Source organism: Harpia harpyja, chromosome 14 (genome assembly GCF_026419915.1).
Source record: "Harpia harpyja isolate bHarHar1 chromosome 14, bHarHar1 primary haplotype, whole genome shotgun sequence".
In the NCBI taxonomy this organism is placed as follows: Eukaryota; Metazoa; Chordata; class Aves; order Accipitriformes; family Accipitridae; genus Harpia; species Harpia harpyja.
The window spans coordinates 36963213-36983178 of NC_068953.1; the positions used below are offsets into that span (position 1 = coordinate 36963213).

Below are 19966 nucleotides of genomic sequence, written 5' to 3' on the forward strand. Positions count from 1 at the left end.
GCCCCATCCACCGGGCAGCAAAGCGAACCGTTTGGCTTCGCTGCTGAAAGGGCGAAGCCGACATTAAACTTCTCTCCCTGAACACAGGCACCCCCTTCCGACACAGCACGGCATCCACCATTTGGCAAGCCGCTCCTCCGCCATCTGCGTGGAGAATTCTCCAAAGGGCAAGGAGGCTGCTAAATATAGCCGAGAAGCTTAGCAAACATTTGCAGCCAGGCTAAGAAGACTTCTCCCAAAGTTACATCTTCCCCGGACTATCTCCCTTGCCTGTGACATCTCAGATATCCTTACACACCTCTGCACTTTTCAGTCCCATTTCCTCTTTGGAGTCTTTCCCTTCCCCTCTCACTACCACTCTTCACCTCTACTTTTATATCGATTTCTTCTATCACTTCCCTCCACACTCAGAGGAGGGCTCTAGATGATGCCAATGCTCCTTTCCCAGCCCACAGATCCTCAAATGCAGAGGGGGAGATCATACAGCCCATAGGCTGACTCTGCACTCCCTTCTCCACTCCAGGACCAACTTCTGCACACAACATCCCTACTTTCACCAGCTCTTGTTCATGGAGGGCCTTGCTGTCAGGCCCATCCCAGCTTGCGTGGGGGTGTGAACCATTTCTGTATGGGGCTCCCCTTTCTTTAGTTACGCAGCCAGTGGCAGGCGAGGGGCTGATTTGCCCACTCCTGTGTGAAAATCCACTGCCTCAGTAACCTACCTTCTGTCTGACTTGGAGTACACGCAGTGCCACAAGCCCCGACCTTCACATCTATCTGCAGCTTAACAGTCCCTTACTCCTCTTTTTCCAGGAAGGCACAAGGCCAGATGCATCCTCCTGGCCCAGTTTTAATGTTTCCCATCAAGGCCAACAGGGACCAGGAGCAGTATCATTCATGGCACCGCTGTCCTGCTTGCTTTGCCCTGCACAAAGACAAAGCTTCTAAGAATGAGGAAAATTATTGTAGGGTTGGGCTGAACCACACTTACAGACTTCTTTTCAGACAGCTTGATCCCATCATATCTCTGCTCCCTGCAGAAGAAACAGCCATCTAGGTGTGTTTTATCATAGCAAACAAACTAAGCGACAGAGAAGAAGAACAAGGACCCAGTAACCTCGGCATGAAGACAGCCCTTGCTGCTGTATGGGTCTGAATTGTTAATAGTGCATCTCCTTGTAGTTTCCTCATCGGGAGAGTAGAGAAAGGGGAAAAATACAAGAAAACAAAACCCCTTCAACAATGAACTCTCATGTTCAGTCAGATGTAAAAGACAGGAGAAAGGGAGAGAAAGAGAGAGAGGAAAGGAAGAGAGACAATAGAAGACAGAGTACCATTTCCTCTTCAAACAGTTATTTTCAGGTCTGCCTTGGAGTGCTGCTTATTGAGATGTAGAGCCTCGCTATGCTGCATCTTGTAAGCTCCTGCTGCATGTGTTCATGGCACTGACTTATGTGGATGGCTGGAGCTGCCAGGAATTCCCATCAGCCCAGCGCCAGACCCCACAGAGGGCATCTCTCCTTTGGGTCCCTTCCTGGGGCCTCACCTTCAGGCACTCCACCATGCCTGCTCTCCAGCTCTCCATCCTGAGCCCAGCATCAGGCATCTGAGGATCTTATCTCCTCCAGATGCTGTGCTGGACTCTAGCTGGGACTTCAAAACACACGGTTCAGCTCCAACCCTTAGCTCTCGGGCCAAGGCACAAAACGGCATTGGAGCTGGGGCCCTGAACCGGCACTCCTCAACATTTTGAGCTCCCTCAATATTTGCCATGATGCCCTCAGGGCAGCAGAGGTGGCCTGCATGGAGATGGGAGATTCTCCAGCCAGTCAAGCGGGTGAGCTGAAAGTAGTGACCAGGCAAGGTGGTAGAGAGCCCCAGACTGCTGGAAGTAACATATCTTGGAGGAGAGCCAGCGCTGACATCCTGATCACAGACAGCAATTAGGAAATTAAGCTATCAGAGAAGCTTTTTGGGAGGGGTGAGTGTCTGTGGTTTGGTCAGATGCCAGAGCAGGTCAATAACATTTGTCCTTCCCCTCTCTGCTGCAGATGGAGATCCTCCTCTGCTCCTGATCCCAACACGGCTGCACAGCTCCCTCCTCCCACCACCGTACACCATGGAGGACACACAGCGGCAGAGAGGGAAGACATCAGGACTCTGCAAGGCAGTGATGGTGGGGAGAGGGGTTGGACAGAAACCACCTGGAGAACTTAGACCTGGCAAAATCAGCTTCATGAATCTTCAGTGATGCTCCCATAGCAGATAGCAGGGGCCATTCCCCACACAGCCCGTGTCCTCTGGGCAAGAGGCAGCCCTTGGGCAAGGACAGCCATGCCCAGGGTATGCCGCCATGGGCCACACAATGCAGCACGTGGCGCATCCAGGGCAGTCCTTGGGGTGAGGGTCCTGGCATCACGCAGAAACACCTCCATGTTATAGATTACACACACCATAGCAAGAGCACCCCATCCATTATCTGTAATGCTGCCATCCTCCAGATGATGGGGCCTGGGGGTCACAGGGGAAAGTCCTTTGCTCAGCTAGAAACCCTGATTAGCCCTCATTATTCCCATCTCCTGTGCAGCTCAGCTCCACATACCAGGTACCAGAAACCAGGACAGCCACAGTGCACCTGCTCTGGCACAAGCTCACAGCCTCTCGCTCACCACTAAATTACATGTCATGAAACCTAGAAAGCTGTGTTTCCTTATCTTAAAGACTGTGCTGGGAACCACATGGAGATAAACCCAGCTGTGTCCCCAGATGCACACCCAAGTGCAATGGACTCACACCCACGCCTCTCCCAGAGGCAGCACGCACAGCGCTCTGGCATCGCAAACACCATGTCCTCCTCCCCATTCCCTGTCTCCCAGCGGTGCTCCTCTTTGCTGCGCTCACATGTGCCACTCTCACACTCCCACCCCAGCCTCACATGCTTGTGCGTGCACATCTGCACTTGCATGCCTGCAGCCGCACACAGACAGCTTCCTCTCTGTGCTGGGCCTGAGAAATATTGATTCCAACCGCCCCCCCCCCCCCCCGCAATATTTCGCTTGGCTGAGCAGATTTAGAATTGAAGAGTCAGACTCTGCCTAGAGACCAGAACCATATTTAATTCCACAGTTTAAGAAGCCCTGGAGCAGGTTATTCTTATTTTAAACTACCAGTGCATTTAAAAGCAAGTGACATTTCAGGGGGATAGGATGGGAGATGGCTGGTGCCCTCTGCCTCAGTCCAGCCAGCGCTGGGAAGAGTTTTGCAGCTCCACTGCTGCTGCGCCATGTCCCCACAGCCCCATCAGCTGCTCTGCCCGCGCCAATGAGAGGCAAGGGGTGGTGGCGAGCTCACAATCAAAGCTCAGGAGACCTGTTTCCCTGTCTTTCTAACTGAGGAGAAATGAGAGAAAGGAGAGGAAAAAAGGAAAGGTGTGAAAACCTCTGATGAAAATTGCTCAGTGCATTGAGGTTTCATGATTCATATTGTCTGCTCCTGTACCCAGGCCCTGCTCATGGAGCAGAGTCCTCAGTAATGAGCAATTTGCAGATATTGAACAAAGACACGGTGCCTTGTCCAGAGGACGGTCCATGATGGTGCATGATCACGGAGCAGTGCTGCTGGAAGGCAGAGCTGCCCATGTCTACCTCCATGACAAACACACCCTCCAGCCTGCTATAAGTCAGGGTGGCCACTTATCTCCACAGCCGCACTGCCACAGCCCAGATTTCCAAAGGAGATACAACACTGAATTTTAAGGGAGAAGCGGGGGGGTGGGGGTGGAATACAATAGCAAAGGCTCACCCAAAGCATCCGTGAGCCTATGCCAGGTCCAAGCAGTTGTGCACAGACCAGGCTTGACACACACACACACTGCCCCTTCTGTGCCACGCAGAGCACGTCTGCTACCCAACACAGTGGCAGAGGAAAGCCAAATATCCCCAAAACCAGATGGTCCAGCTCAACAGGGGGGGTATCCAGGTGAGATGAGCCCTGCCAAGGAATGGGTGAAGGTACACTGGAGAAGCGGAAAGGAAACACAGATCCCTACACACTCCTCTCATCTCCCCACATCCCATCTCTAAGGACCCACAGCACAGGCCCAGCTCCACAGTCATCACCCCTGCCCTGGCTAAGGAGGTCTGGTCAGTGGGTTGAGCACACGAGCCTCCACTACCCCACCTTCGCCTGAGGCACCATCTCCAGGTCCTTGACATTTCCAGCCATGCAGCCATCCCCAGCAGCCCTGCAACATGCCTGTGGAGCGAAAGGCAAAGAGAGGTGCTCTTTATAGCCTCTAAATAATGAAGCTGAGGACACCAGGTGCCAGACACCTCAAGGGCACTCTGGTACATGTGTGTTCATGTGTACACACATGTCTACTGAACAGAAAGAGATCAGCAACTTGTCCAAGTGCTGCTCCCAGGGCCCCCGCGGGGCCAGAGCAGCCTGCCTGCTCCTGCAGTGGGCTCAGCTGGGCTGCAGCAAGCACACAGGGGTCTGCTCCATCTCACACTGAGAAGGCAGAGGCACCAGAGAGCTGCTCCGCCAGCTGGGAGACAAGCCTAGCAGGGCTGTGTTTCACAACCTGGGAGCTGCAGAGCCCACAAGGAGCTACAATTCAGTGGGAGACATGATTCACAGCAGGGCAAGCTGCGGGCTCCCAGGGGCCGGGGGTGAAGGCAGCCCCAGGGGCTGCGGTAGGGGCTCAGGACAGCTGTGGTACGGAGAGATGTAGCACCTACCGCAGCAGCCTGTGCATTAGATCACTGTGGTCTGCTATGACACAAAACATTGTTAGCTGTGGCATTGTATTTTGACTGAAGCAGACAAGCAGGAGAATGAAAATGGATCCTTTTATATAAGCTCCCGCACATGCTGTAACAGCCCTTGACATCTTTCCCCAGCTTCGCTCCTTGCTGGTGCTCGTGCGTGGGGTGGGCGGTGAGCCAGGATCACACGAGGCAGGGGGAAGGGAGGCTGCAAACTGCTTCTGGCCTTGAAAGCATCTGTTTAGGGTAGTGGGGTGGCACCCCACAGGGGGACAGGCAGAGTGTGCCCTGCTCAGGAGCACAAGAAGCCTGATAGTGTGGTTTGGACTTGGTGCTAGGCAGGCCAGTGCTGAGGGCTGCGGGGTATGGATGCCATAGGGCACCCCAGCACCAAAGGGCAAGGCTGAAGGCAGGTACAGCTTACACTCAAGCTCATCTATCTGGATAATCCCAAGCAGGCGCAGCTCCGGCAAGACTTTGTGACTTCAGTACATAATGGGGCATAACAAGGCTGCCATGAGTTTGGGCGCAGGGAGGTCACATATGGGGGGCTGTGTAGAGACCCACCGTGCCTGGGGAAAGGTCTGAGTAAAGAGGAGACAGCTGAGACGCAGAGCAGGAGGAATAAAAGAGCACAATTAGCTGCGGTAAAAGCACATTACTGTTAGTGCAATTATTATTGCAATTATTATTTTTTCCATATTTTTGACAATTCAGTAAGAATTAACTTGAGAAGAAAACGCCTTCTGTTAAATGCTGGTAAATCTAAACTGCAGAGAAGCACAATAACATTTCACTTTATAACTGGACATTTCTAAGGTTTACCCAGTTCTTTAAAAGTCAAGGAACTTTCCAACCAAAGTTTTCTTTCTAAAGGAAAATGGCAATTACTTCATAGAGGAAACAGCACAATGAAACCCTGGGACATCTTTTTTTGGTGTTTTTCTGCCCCAAACAAGCAATTCAGCAAAACAGAGGCATGTCTGCACTCTTCCAGTGCTGCTGAAGGTGCACTTTTCTCAACAACCACCACCAGAACAAGACCAAGCAGCAGCTTCTGCAGTAGTGCGGCCAGCAAGACTAGGGAAGAGATTGTCCCCCTGTACTCAGCACTGATAATGCTGCACCACAAATAGTATGTTCAGTTTTGGGCACCTCACTACAAGACAGACATTGAGTTGCTGGAGCACATCCAAAGAAGAGCAACAAAGCTGGTGAAGGGTCTAGAGCACAAGTCTTATGAGGAGCTGCTGAGGGAACTGGGGTTGTTTAGTCTGGAGAAAAGGAGGCTGAGGGGAGACCTTATCGCTCTCTACAACTACCTGAAAGGAGGTTGTAGTGAGGTGGGGGTTGGTCTCTTTTCCCAAGTAACAAGCAATAAGACAAGAGGAAATGGCCTCGAGTTTTGCCAGGGGAGGTTTAGATTGGATATTAGGAAAAATTTTTTCACCAAAAGGATTGTCAAGCATTGGAACAGGCTGCCTGGGGAAGTGGTGGAGTCGCCATCCCTGGAGGTATTTAAAAGATGTGTAGATGTGGCGCTTAGGGACGTGGTTTAGTGGTGGACTTGGCAGTGTTAGGTTAGGAGTTGGACTCGATCTTAAAGGTCTTTTTCAACCTAAACGATTCTATCATTCTATAATATCTTGTCTTGATCTGCTGAGACCAGCCAGTGTCACCAGAGCTACTGAAAGCTTCAGCCTGTAGGTACAGCCAGGGTATCCCTCCTCCTTTGCCCATTCTCCCAGAGAACCAGCACAGGCAATAAATACCCATAATGAAATGGCTTTAAAGAACAAAGTATAAAAGGACAAATTCAGAATGAGTCAAAAAAAGTATATAAAAATAACAAAAAAGCATTGCAATTAGCTAAACTGTTAAACAAATAAAAAGGTATTAAAGTTTCCTGAATGTCAAGTTGACAATTTTTTTTATGTTCAGGAAAGGAAATGAGTCCCTTGAGTAAATCTCCCTGCTCCAGGGCTAGGCATTAAAGGCTTTCAGGTGGATGTCACCGGCTGAGGTCCCTTTGATCTGGGCTGCTGGATGCAGCACACATCTCCCAGCTAACCCTGCCCCGGCTGCCCTCCTCCTGCATCCTCACCACAGGGATGGCACAAACAGAGCTGCTGGCATGGGCAGGGCTGTCCAAACTGGGGGCTCTGTGCTGTTTTGGATGCACAGGGAGGGGAGAGCCGAGCAATTGCCTCTCCAGCACAATCCAAATGCCACCAGTAGGCCTTTTTATCAGGGTGCCTTTACATCCCTGGCTTGCCATGTCTCCTCCAAGTAGGACAAAACAGCGGTGCTGCTATCCGTCACATCTCCACCTTCACCTATCCCGCAGGCACCAGCAACAATTTTCCCTCTCTGGGGAAAGCAGCTTTGTTTAGCAGCACATTACCTGTCAGCAAAGGCTCTTCCCTCAGCACCTCCTGAAGCAATTGAAACCTTTCTTTTTGGGGAGGTGGGGAGACGCTCCCTCCTGCAGCAAACACTACCAGCCCCGCTCCCTGGCATGAGAGCAAGCACCTTGGTGGCTTCACAGCAGGAGCCCCGAGAGGTGGCCTGGCTCCCTCGCTCCCCAGACCTACAGAGCAAACATCCAGCTGCTCAGAAGCACCATGCAGGCTGATGACATTATTTCATGCCTGCAAGGTCATTTATGGGAGATAACTACAGATACAGAAGCATGTATATATGCATATATATGTGTATTTCTGAGTTTCTCCTGTGCTTTGTATATATATAACCCAGAAACTTAACCAGTGGGATACCGACAAACCCATCAAATGAAGCAATTTGTCTCAGACAATTGCCTGAGCTGCCTCCGATGTCGCTGTCTCGCCACTGACAATAAGAGGCTCTTAAGTGTCCTGAAATTGTACTGCGAGTTCCCCAATGCTCTCACCCCCGCCTTCGCTCCTCTCCCTCGAGCTCCTTCCCATGTTTCTCCAGCAAAACACTCTTACGCAAATAAACGTGCAGGAAGGCACAAAAGACATTTTGTCTAGGATTTCAATACAACCACATATTTCTCATTCAAATATTCAGCTGTATCCTTCAGAGATCAACAGCATAGCACTGAAATGAGGTGAGGCACAAACATCCCAAGCCAATAGCTCAAACTTCCCTTTCATTCCTGTCCTGGCTGAGGGAGCAGATGGAGGAATCTGTCACCTTCACCATGGTGGCTCCCAGGTGTCACAGACCCAGGGCACCTGTGCACACAGGTACAGTTCTGTCACATCACCCATCTCTGCACAAAGCCCCACACAGCCATAGGTTACAATAATGGCCATTAAAGCCTTTATGAGTGATGTCTGTGCAACAGGCAGGTGATCTGGGTGCTATGAGGTCTCCAGAGAGGTGCGAGCTGGGGCTAGCACATCCTGGACCAAGTGGAGAAAGCTCCTTGCTGTCAGAAAGCTGAAGCAGGGTCTGGCCCAAGGAAGGGTCTCCGTGTCCTGCACCAGCACCCAGAAAAGCCATGGCTTGCTGCACAGGGAGGAAAAGGTGCAGCTGTGCCGCTTCCCTGGTGCGCAGCATGGCCAGAGCTGGAACATCGCTAGCACCCACTGCCACCTTTCCCCAGCGGAGCTATACAGAGAGGGAAGGATGCATGGGTGAAATGCACCCTGCCCCAAAACATGTCCACAAGCCTTCCCTGCACCCCTACCTTCCAGCCAGAGACCATCTGCCAGCCTGAACTGCACGCACCATGGGCTTGGGTTTGTTAAGAGGGACCAGCTCCCCTGCCCAGCAACCTCCATGGCCGAGCCTTTTAAGCCCTCCTTCCACCTCAAACTGCCCTTTCCCCCATGGGGACCTACATGGTGGGACAACAGGGCTGAGCCCTGGCAGCTGCCCTGCTCCTTTCCTCACCTTGGTGAGGAAGGTGCTCAGCAGGAGTCATGGGGATGGCACATTTACCATATAATACATGAACTAGTACCAGCTTTATAAGCCCCTCCTGGCTCAAATCACATTGTAATTCTGAACAGCCTAAAACTCATTTAAATCCCAATAAAAACACCACCCTGCATTTGCATTCGCTGCTCGCTGGTCCCTGCGGCTGCTGTGACAGCGGTTCCTGTGGAATTGATAATGCTCGGGACGCTGCATACCGGAAACCCTCACAGGCAGGGTCAGGACATGCACTTAATAGGACAATTAAAAAAATAGATGCAGGAAACAGACCTCCAGACCGATTCAGGATGATGCACGGAGCAGCTGGGTGCAAAAGCTTTCAAAGCAACATAGGAGAGCAGCGACACTAGTCCTGAAACCTCAGTGTCCCACCTCCTCTGGGCTCCCAGAGGAGGATCAGGCCAGGTATGCAGCTCTGACAGAACAAGGCACCTGCAGACAGCACCGTGAGGGGTTTTTAAAAGAGGACAGGGAATGACTAATTAAGTGCCAGCAAATAACAAGCTCTGTGGATGCTGCAGAAAGTTTGTGCATGAATGGCACAGGCACCCTGGGGGCAGATGGGGACAGATGCAAGAACTTGCCCTTGTTGCCCACATTGCCTGGTGTGGCGGTGACAAGGGGGAGCTGCCGTTACAGCTTGGAGGCACATCACACCACAGGGAAGGCACTGTGACTGCATCTTACAGCACATCCTCCATCCCTGGGCCACCGGATGAAGCACCAGTCCCACCCTTCCCTCCCAGACAAGTGGGATTTGCTCTGGCTGTGCTGGAAGAGGCAGTGAAGGGCTGGGCAAGAGGCACCCTGAGAGCCCCAGCTACCGTCAGCAAGCCCATATGGCTCTCCCACCGCACCCCAAGCACAGCAGGAGTGTCAGGTCAGTGCTGACCCAGGCCTTGCCCATGCCCAGGATCACTCTCCCCAGCTCTGCTGCTCCACCACTCCCTACAGCATTTAGGCACCCCTCTGCAGCCTCTTGCCTCTTTCCTCCATGTCCAGCTCTGCTCCATTCCCAGCCATCCAACCCACTCACCCTCCTCAGCACTTCATGCCTGGCTGTTCTTCTGATGACATTAATAGGCTCCCGTGAAACAGTGAGATTATGAGCTATACCCTTCCAGCAATAGAAATACTAATTATTACTGAGATAAATGGGAATATCAATGATGAAAGTCAATATTATTGCCTTCTTTGTTCCTGTTTATTTTATTTGTAGATGAAAAGACCACTCAGCCCGTCTCCCCAGGATGTGGCTGGGAGCTGGAACAGCTCCTCTTGGCAGGCTTGTCCAGAGCTGTGCTCTGACAAGAAATCATACTGCACACACGCTTGCAAAGGGCTCTCTAAATCAGCAGCTCTCAAAAGCAGGCATTGTCTTTGATTGATTCATAAAACTGGAGCTGCCTCTGTTCCCCACTCCAGTACCAAGTGAGGGAGGATTTAGGGGAGGGGGAAGGTGTAACGTGGGTGGAAGTGATTAATTGTGGAACACAGCACCACACTGGGAATGCTTCACGGTTTGGCTGGGTTTGATGCTCACACCTTCATCCTCCTCACCCAGTGGTTTAGCCACCAAGATGGGAATCAAGGACTCCTCTCAAGCTCTGACACCAATTCTCAGGCTGACCTTGGGCAAGTCCCACAGCACTGCTGCGGCCAGGCAAGCGCTTACAACAGCAACATTGCCTTATTCAGCAAGTCTGCTCCCTCCGCATATTCTGAGGCAGAGCTGCTGATTTCAGTGACAAGAGACTTTTTTTTTTTTAAGCCCTATTAGCCTTGCAGAGCTAACACAGCTAAGAGCAAGTGAATGGGATGCTAATTTTGGATCACGACTAACAGCATCAGGAGAGCACTTCCTGGAGCAGCTCCTCTCCGCAGGCAAGTGGGGATGCGTTCCCCATGGCCATGACCCACCGCTGGCTCCCCGACATCTGCGGGAGGCAGGGCACAGCAAAGAGGGAGCAGTGGGATGCACCCCAGTGCACAGCCCCACGCACCTAGAACACAAGGGACATTTTTCTTGTTCCTACTACACCCTAATACATTGCTAAATTGCCTCCATTCCCTTCCAAGTCCTCAGTCCATCACCAACAGATATTCATGGGAACAAACCAACCCACTGACCCCCAACTCGCCCATCTCCAAGTATCAATACAGTGATCACCTCCCTCTAATGAATACAAACCCACCCAGCCTCTCTCCAGGCTAATGAGGACAAACACTCATGCTGCCTCTCTCCTAATGCAATGAAACCAGGAGAATCAGAAGCCTTGCAGAAGTAATTATGTCAGTTTTTAAAAAGAAACCAGCCTGTCCTGAATATTTCATGAAAGGTAATTTTTTTTAAAGCTTTTCTAAAACCCCTGCCCCCCTGTCTTCGTGCATGTCAGGGTGCAATTAAGCAGAAAGTATCAGCGCATAAACCCAAAGAAACAAACTGCCATAGACACCCAGCTCCTGCTCTCACTCGCTCCTGCTTCTTCCCCGTGTTTAACATTAATGTGACATCCCAAGCTGTGTGCACGATACTATCTCCCACCCCTAGATGGGGAAGAGCTGTTTGACTGCTAGAAAACCTCAAGTGCCTCCCAGCCTCACTAACACGGCGCCCAGACTCCTACCACAAATAGTCCCTGATGGTCCCTGCCAAGGCTCACAGGCACAGCAAACCCCTAAGCATCAGGCAACCCACGTGAAATCCCACCACTGCAAAGCTCTCCAGAGCCACTGGACCATGGTAGTGGCATCCAGATTCACACCAAGGGCCAGCAGCTGCATGCACAGTGCTATGCTTGGGCTGCAGAGCCTGGCTCCCTGCCTAGCTTATTAGCATTTTGCACAATTAATATTTATTTTTGCAAATATGCTACCAAAAAAAATTAAACAGCAACAAAAATCTCTTTATGTTAATAGCTTTGTTGGCCCTGGGAGCGAGACGCTTGCAAAGAAATCTGGTTTAATATAGAGAGCCAGGTGGGAACCAGGTAAGGTGTGGAAAAGAAATTCAGGGCTTTTCTCAGCCCTGGTGGGGTGAAGGAGCAGACCTTCCGAAACAGGCTACAGACACCTCTCCCTCTGTTGCATTCCCTCCCGCCAACCTTGTTCTCCCTCTCAGCATTTCCCAGCCACCCTGTTTAACCACAGCTTTTGGGCCAGCCAAAGACAAGTGTCCCTAGTGTGCCCACTGTCCCATGCAGCTTTCTTGGGGACAGCCCCAGCACTACTGCTACTCCTACATGAGAACCCCCCTTCTGGGCACACAGCTGGTCCCCTTTGGGGACAGCATGGGGTGGCAGGGAGTCCCAGGCAGAATCTCCTGCTGCATGGGCAACCTGACTCCATTACATTGATTTTCCTTGCTCTGAGCTAGCAGATTGTTCAGCAAAATGAAGTTATCAGGGGAGGTAATGTTTTCCACCTGACAACTTGCATTGCTCCTTCTCAAACAAGTGCTGACCTGCACAGTGCAGTACGCACCCAGGACAGACACCTTCTGGTAAATGAGTGCCATCCCTTTCCTCCCCTCACAGCTCCTGCCACGCCAGGGGCTGCCACCCAGCCCCTTCCCCTCTCTCATTCTTCCTGCACCCCCAAGGTTACCCACATCCTCCTCCCTGCTCCCAGCCACCCTCACAGGGGTTTCTGCCCAACTGCAGTATGAGATGGGGAACCTGCAGTGCCCCTGTTCACTTTTATAGGGTTTTGACATAACCCCGATGCTGAAAACTTGCTTTTAAAAAAGTGAAAATCCAAGACACTCCACAGGGCCTTAAGTGGAAAGCCTGACCTATTGCAAGTCTGTGACTGCATCACCAGAGCCAGCAATACCAGAGAGAAGAGGGAGGATTGGGGGGGGGGGGGGGGGGGGGGGGCGTTTATGGCACACACATTCAGAAAGGAAGAAAAACATCCCTCAGAAACCACATAGGTTCAAAGATTTGCTCGGTTTAAACACTAAAAATTCACGCATTAAAAATCCACTCAGGTTCAGCCCTGCCTCAAAACTAAATAAAACCTCTGACCACATCATCCAGTCCCAAGGTTCACAGTCTCCTTGGGGAGAGGGCTTATGTGTCTGCTGGATGCTCAGGCTGAGATGCCCCCTCCCAGCACCAGGTCCTGCTTTGCTCAGGGCCTTTAGGCAGGGCTGTGCCCTGACCCTGGGGTGTCCAGGACCCAAGGTGTGACTGCTGCCCATCATTACACTACATAGCACCTGGATGCTCTAGTCTTGCACTAGTTAGTGGAGAGACCAGACCAAGAAACAGACTACACTCCCCTCCATTATCCCAAATTTCCTAGGAAATAACTTTTTTTTTCTTTTCTCAAAGGAAAAAGCACAAGGAAAAACAAAACCACCTCATTTTCTAAATACTGTTCTTAAGAAAAATCTTCAACTTCTGCAAATGACACTCTGGAAGAAAATACCCAAATCCAAACCAAAACCAGATGGCTCTCAGTGTTCATTTTTTCAGGGCGGACTTTAACCAGCACGATCATTTCCCAGCAGAATTTTGTTTTGATAGATTGCTAAGAATAAATGCATTTCAGGGCTTACTGCTGAGAAGGTGTTTTGACAGAAACCCGCTATTTCCATGGTCCCTCCACTTGCACTGTCAGCCCTGACACAGTGGGAACTCCTCTGACCGAGCATCCTTTGCACACAGCTTTTCCCAGGGCCCAACCTGCAAGGGGCAGCTGTGGGAGCAGGGAGGGATGGGTGCCTGGGTTCATTCCTGCTTACCAAAAAATGGGAAACAGCAACAAGAAGCTAGAAATACCTCTCTGCAAAGCTAGAAATACCTCTCCACTGGCCCTACTTGCACAGGAATGAGAGGCAAGGCAAGGACGGGCCCCTTTTTTGCATGCATCAGGTTGAGCCTATGCAGCCTGCTCTTTGCTTTGAGCAAAGAACACGATGTAAAGGGGAAATTATAGACTTGTGTGCATGTGTCAGTGTGAAAGCCAGTTCTGCCTCACTGTTTTGATCCCCTTTCCTCTGAGCCAGGCATGGGACACTGCCTCCCAGGCAGTCCCAGGTAAGCCCCTGTGCTTTGCCCCAAGCAGAGGTGTGCCTCCCAGTGGCACCATACCTGCAGAGCAGAGATCACAGCACACCCCACCATCTCATACCACCTTGGACAACATCCAATTTGAACAATTCCTGCCCCAGCTCTGGCATATAAAAGATGCTTGAATCATCCCAATTCTTTTTTTTATTAGGAAACTGAATTCTGCTCCTCACAGAGAGATCCCTTTTTTCCCCCCTCTCGAGTACTGACATCCCGGGAAATTGCCTCAGCCCAGTCAGCTCTGATGTTTGCCGTCTCACACGTTGCCTGCATCAAACTGACAGTTCACAGATTTCAGCTGAGGATTTGTATGTACAGTACAAGCTGAAACCAGCTCCCATGTCTTTTAACTGTCCCGGCGAGAGCGCTGGAAGGAGGCTGAGTCAGTGGAGAGTGCGCGGGCGCTGTGCAACACAGTAATAGAGACATCTTGGAAAACGCTGCCTTTTGAGGACCCTCTCGCCTGCCCTCTCCTGGAAGATGAAACTATTTCTGCCCAGCATCCCCCAGACTACGGTGTTCGGCTGCCCATCCTGGTTCAGTCCGTGCAGGCAGCGTTTGCCCCTTGCCGATGTAATACAAGTTGGAGCAAACCCACCTGCCTAAGCCGAGCTGTGGCCCCACGACAAAGCCCTCCTTTCTCAACGCTGCCACTGTCCAAATACTCATTTTGGGTGCCTCCCCCCACCCCCAGTAAAACCCTCCCCTTTGCAGACATGATGGATTGAACATTTCCTACCTGTTCCAGACACACAGGCAGAGCCTGCCCCAGATCCTGGTTGAAAACTGCATTGCCTTATGCCCCAGGAGGGCTGGGTGGCAGCCCCAGACTACAGGGTGGGGGGAATCACTACCAAGCTTATGGCAGCAGAAACCAGTCCAGTCCTGGACTCAGCACGACAGAGGCATGTGAGTGTCATGTGCTCAGCAATACAACAGCACCCAAGCTCGTGTGCCACCTACCCAGGTCAGATGAAGGCAGGATGCTGGGGGATCAGATGCCAGGGGCACGCTGGGCTTTGGCCTCTCCTCTGCTTTCCACTCATGCACTGTGGGCGAAACAATATTGCAATTAGGGCTATAAACCTGGCATTTGAGAGGCAAGAAGGAAAGAAATTAAAAAGCTGTGAATGCTTTTCCCCTCTCCCTCCCAAAACCACAGCTCAGCTGAGCTTAATCTTCATCTGAGCTAGTATTTAAAAGCTATAAATCAGGCTGCAACAGACAGAAAAACACAACTACCAAAATTTAGTGGACCCACTGCTGAAAGGCCCCAAATGAACTGCTTAATAGAAGCCATTTTCCCATGGAAATAGAGCAGGCCTGTACTTAGTAGAGCATTGATCTGCTGACAGCTACCGGGACAGATTTGGGCCAGAGCACTTGGGAATCATTTGCAGTGATCTCTCAAGAAACACATGCATGCAAAAGCCCTCTGAAAAACACTGTTGTAAAACGGTGCTGTAGCTGTCTACAAGGCCAGATAGCACTTGCTGGCCAGCACAGGCTTGCACCACCCTCGCTAAGCCTCCCTAGGCAGGCAGCACTGCTCCTGGCTGCATCCCTGTACCCCAGCCTTGGCGGCCCCGGGTTGTGCAGAGCAATAAAATGCTCCACACAAGACAGGAACTACAAAACACCACTAAAGCCCAGAGCTGCAAAAGGGTCTCATAGCTCAGGACCCCGGTGATGGGGCATGAGGCTCTGGCTGGGGGCTGTGTCCCACAGACCTGGGGTGTTTGGGGGTCCTCCCATAGATGTACTGGGATTTGGAGATGCTGTCACAGCCAGGGTCAGCCCAAAACACTGCCCAGAGCAAAGCACCATCTCACCTACCTGGGGACAACAGGTTAGGCCCTGCCAGATGCCAGGAGCTCCAGTCCAGCCAAGGAGTGCACAGGGACAGTGGCCTTGTCCCACCCTGCCTTCCCCACAGCCTCACCCTGTGCTGCCATCCTGGCAGGTAGGGGATGCTGCCTAAACCCAGCTGGGCAAGCTGATCCCTCCACATGCCCCATCCCATAGCTGCCCCACACGAGAGGCCAGGCTGCCAGCACCAGAATGCCCAAATCAACCATGTCCCAGCCTCAGGCTCACCTCCCTGCTGCTGCCACAGCCAAGGTACATGCTGGAGAGGGGGCAGCGCAGGTACCACAGCTGTGACTCTCCTGCCACATGTGGAAAGGGGAGTATCCCACATTCACCTTTTCTCCTGCCAGAAACCATTTTCCACCACAATTTTCACTGTTTTGGGGAACAAGGTCAAAGCAGGGGGACATATGCCTCCTTTTTTGGAATAAAAAATTAGTGCTCTGAATCCTGAGTAGCTCCACAAGCAAGGGGGGCACAGAGGAGCCTCAGGAGACACGAATGCTGCTGGAGGGGCTCCAATCCCACTGCAATCCCACTCTGCCTGCCCTTCCCAACATGGACAGAGCGCTGGGCTGGCCAGGAGCCTCTCACCTGCCTGCTAGCTTTGCCAAAGCAGTTATCATCTGAGATAACCCAAGGACACCCAAGGAAAGCAAAACCATCTCATTTCCAGAGGTGTTGAGTGCCCTTGGCACTTACTGGCTTCAAACCCAGGTGCTCAGTGCACCCAGCCCTTGGCTAATTCTCACCATCACACAGTCTCCACAACAGCAGCAGAGAAACAGATGACTTGGAAAGACACACGGGGCAGAGAGGGCACAGGCGAGGGGGGATGCAGCCCTTTCTCTCCTGCCCAGCCACCTGAGCCAGCCCACTTATGCACATAGCTCCTGCACAGACTGGATCTATAATACTAATTAATGGTTCATTGTTTGTTGTGGGGATTTTTATTCCCATTCTTGACTACACTTCCTTATGAAGTCTCATACTTAGCAGATCTTACAATGATCCCAAAAGCTACATGGAAGGTTTATTCTGGTAAAAACCAGGAGCAAACCAATGCCTTTGCTTTAGGGGAACACAACCTGCCCAACCATGCTTCAAAGGACATCTGAGGTCCCAACATTGCTCAAGAGCCTGCAGAAAGCATTGAAAAATGGGAATCAACTTACTTATTTTTGCTTTCACACATAACTATTTTAAAAGACTAAAAACATGTTTATGAATTTAACATTTAAATGGATCAAAATCTGTTTAGCTAGGAAGGAAAACAACTCTCCCACCCCAAACTTCTTGTGGGCTGGGACCCACTTTTCAATCTTCCACCCACAGCAAATATTTCAAATCCCTTTTTAAGCTGAAAGGCTGCTTCTGGGGACAGATTAGGGAGAGGACCTGTGTGGGGGGCTGTTCCACCACTCCGCTCCGTGATTGCCCCAAGCACCCCTTACCCAGAGAGGGTCAGGAACACCTGGGCAGAGGGGTCAACTGAGAGACAGGGGACAATAAAGGCATCTGGGTGTGGGGAGAGCCTCCAAGGAGGATAGAAAAAATGAGAAGCCTGCCTGCCTTCCTCTTCCTCCTCCATCATCATCAGCTTTCCACAAGGAGGATCAATGCAGCCCACTAACTGCACCGTTGTTCCATTTTTAATTAATGAAAGAAAAAACTAATCATTGAATTAAACTTCTCATTACTCCAGCTGAATACCCACTAAGTAAATTTAATTACTGTACGAATCGGGTTTCTCCCTGCTTGTTTCGTTAGCTACTGATAAAGATGAAGCAGGAGGGGGGGGGAAGAAGGAGAGATGAAAACAGAAAGAGAATGGAAGATGGGAATAATAAATGCAAAAACAGAGGTAAATGATTCAGCAGGTTTCAGGGGCTTCCAGTAAGGGCCTGGGGAAAGGCTCTCCCACGCCTCCCAAACCAGGCTGGAGGGATTCCCTGTGGGATAAACCCCTTTCCTCCAACCCACCTCCTACCCAAGGACAACCACCATCTTCCAAGCCCACATCATGCATAGGAACACACAGCCCCATGAGCTCTGCCTCCATGCATCTACCCCACATCCCAGAGGCTGGTGCCGGCTCCAAGCACCCAGCAGCCGAGCTGTGCTCTGGCACGGGCACACTGCAAGGACCCCTTGGGCATGGAAGGCCACAGGGACAAGGTCCTACCACCCTCCCCAGCACCACCACTTGCACATCCTGGGTTCACAGCCACCTGCAAAATAGCAGACAGAGGCTTGGGCACAGCTGGCTCCCCTCCAGGTAAGGGCAGACACTGATTTCAGATCTGCAACAACCCTTGATCCCTTCTGATCTCACAGCTCTGAACAGCCAATTTTTACCTCTGCAACAAAGGCAGCAACCCTGTAATGCTTCAGCAGGAAGCTAGTGCTGACAAAAGCATGGGGAGCACATGAGAATGGATATCAAACACCTGCTGTCCCACCACATACCGAGACACCTGCCTGGTACTCTTTGTATTTTAAGCCTGCCAGAGTGGGAGTCCTGCACGCCCAGGCTGCTGGGAGCCAGGGACACCAGCAGCACACTCCTAGGAAATAGGCAGACGATGCATTCCTGCAGGCTGCCCACCACCCCACTCCCCCCACCACACAGATTTTGTTTATGACACAATTTTGTGTCTCTCCTACTCTCCCACTACAATTCAGCCCTCCATTCCTCCTTCCTGACAAAGGGCATGAGCCATTGCAGGGCAGGTACAGCCCCACACCAGGGAGGAGTCCAGCAGCCCCCACCAAGCACAGCAATCTCCCTTCCAGCACCTGCCTCCACACCCAGCAGTTCTGTGATGTGACTGTTGATAAGGTCACATTTGGGATAAACTGGGGGTGGAGAGCATGTAGTAAATGAAAAGTGCAGCCTCTTTAATTAGGTAGCTTCAGCTTTCAGCTGAGCCAAGAGCATGGTAGAAGGGCTACCCAGGTGCTCACAGTGATGGGATTTGGGAAGTATGGTCAGACCATCTCCTCCTTGTCATTAAGGGGGCAAGAGGAGCCCATGCAGGTTTCTTCTGCAGCCCCATGGGTAGAGTCTTGTTCACCACAAGGCACTGTCCCTCTGCCTCGCATTGGGAACTTGTGGCCCTCATAGTGCTCAACTGCTGCTCTTCTGCAAGGTGTGGTGCTGCTGGGAGATTGGGTTCTCCCTCATTCCCACGACTTTGCTACATCTTCTGACCCCAAACCAAGCTGACATGTTTGAACCCTTCACCTCCATGCTTTGGCCATGCAAACCAGCCACTTGCCTCCCTTCCCCCTCCGCTGCTTCCCCAGCCTCATCCCACTGTCCTCCCTCCGCAGCCCAACAGGCTCCTTCCCCAGAGGGGTTTCTCCTGTGCAGGACAAGCTCAGTTGCAAACACCTTCCAGGCAGACCAGAAGGTCCCTTCAGTGTCACATCAATCCCCCCCTAAACTGGGCTTTCTCAAACACTGGACAGGGAAAGCATTAACAGGCACAGATGATGTGGGGAGCAAACAGGGCTGGGTGAGACCTGCCATGCACCTGTGGTGCCCAGCAGCAGCCAGCCCAGGTCTGGGCACCAGTGCCAGTGGCCACCACCACAGCCTCAGGGCTCCATCCCATTCCCAGGAGGATGCTGGCTCCCAGGTGGGCTCAGCACAGCAAGCTCTCCTCACAGGCACAAGCTTTCTGCCATAGCTAAAATTAGCTCCCACAGAGTCTCTCCTGCCATCCCTCAAGTCATTGGTACAACATGTTCTGCCACCACAGGCTCTTCCCAAGCTCTCACTCAAAAAACCCCAGTGATGCATAGTACATGCCTCACAGCTCTGACTCCCTCGCACACACAAAGCAAATAACCCCACAGGTTTTGCAGCTACCGCCTCCCCACACTGAAGGCAAGGCTCCCTCCTCCTGCCTGCTGGGGCTGCCCAAAGTCCCTTGCCCTACAACCCTGGTGTAACACCCATTCCTCCAGCTTTCAACCCCAACAGCAAACATATTCTGAGGATTTGGGCTGGGAAAACTGTGGGGGGTTGCTTGTTTTTTGTTTTGGTGGCCAAATTGAGAAGAAAGTAATTCAGGTTGACTGAAGTATTTTTTTTTTCTTTGCCAAATTTTAAAACCCCAGTAATAATCTGGGGCTGAATGAAACATTTTGTTTGGTCTGAAGTGAAGCTTTCATTTTGTTTGTAGGTGGCTTCCCCCCCCACACTGAAAAAAAACCCTAGAAAAAATTCAAAATGAAATGTCATCTCAAAACAGATGGCTGAAAGGTTTCATTCTGAAAATGTCAAAATGAAACTTTTCAGTGTTTCACTTT

General features: G+C 51.5%; 1 protein-coding gene across 1 annotated transcript in view; it reads right to left on the reverse strand.

Annotated features, from left to right (window-relative positions):
- Window positions 1-19966, reverse strand: part of LINGO1 (leucine rich repeat and Ig domain containing 1) — a 166018-nt gene that overhangs the window by 51273 nt on the left and 94779 nt on the right. Inside the window, exon 5 of the mRNA XM_052807105.1 lies at window positions 14741-14826. The gene's annotated coding sequence lies outside the window, so the exon portion shown is untranslated. The remainder of the gene's footprint in view (window positions 1-14740; window positions 14827-19966) is intronic.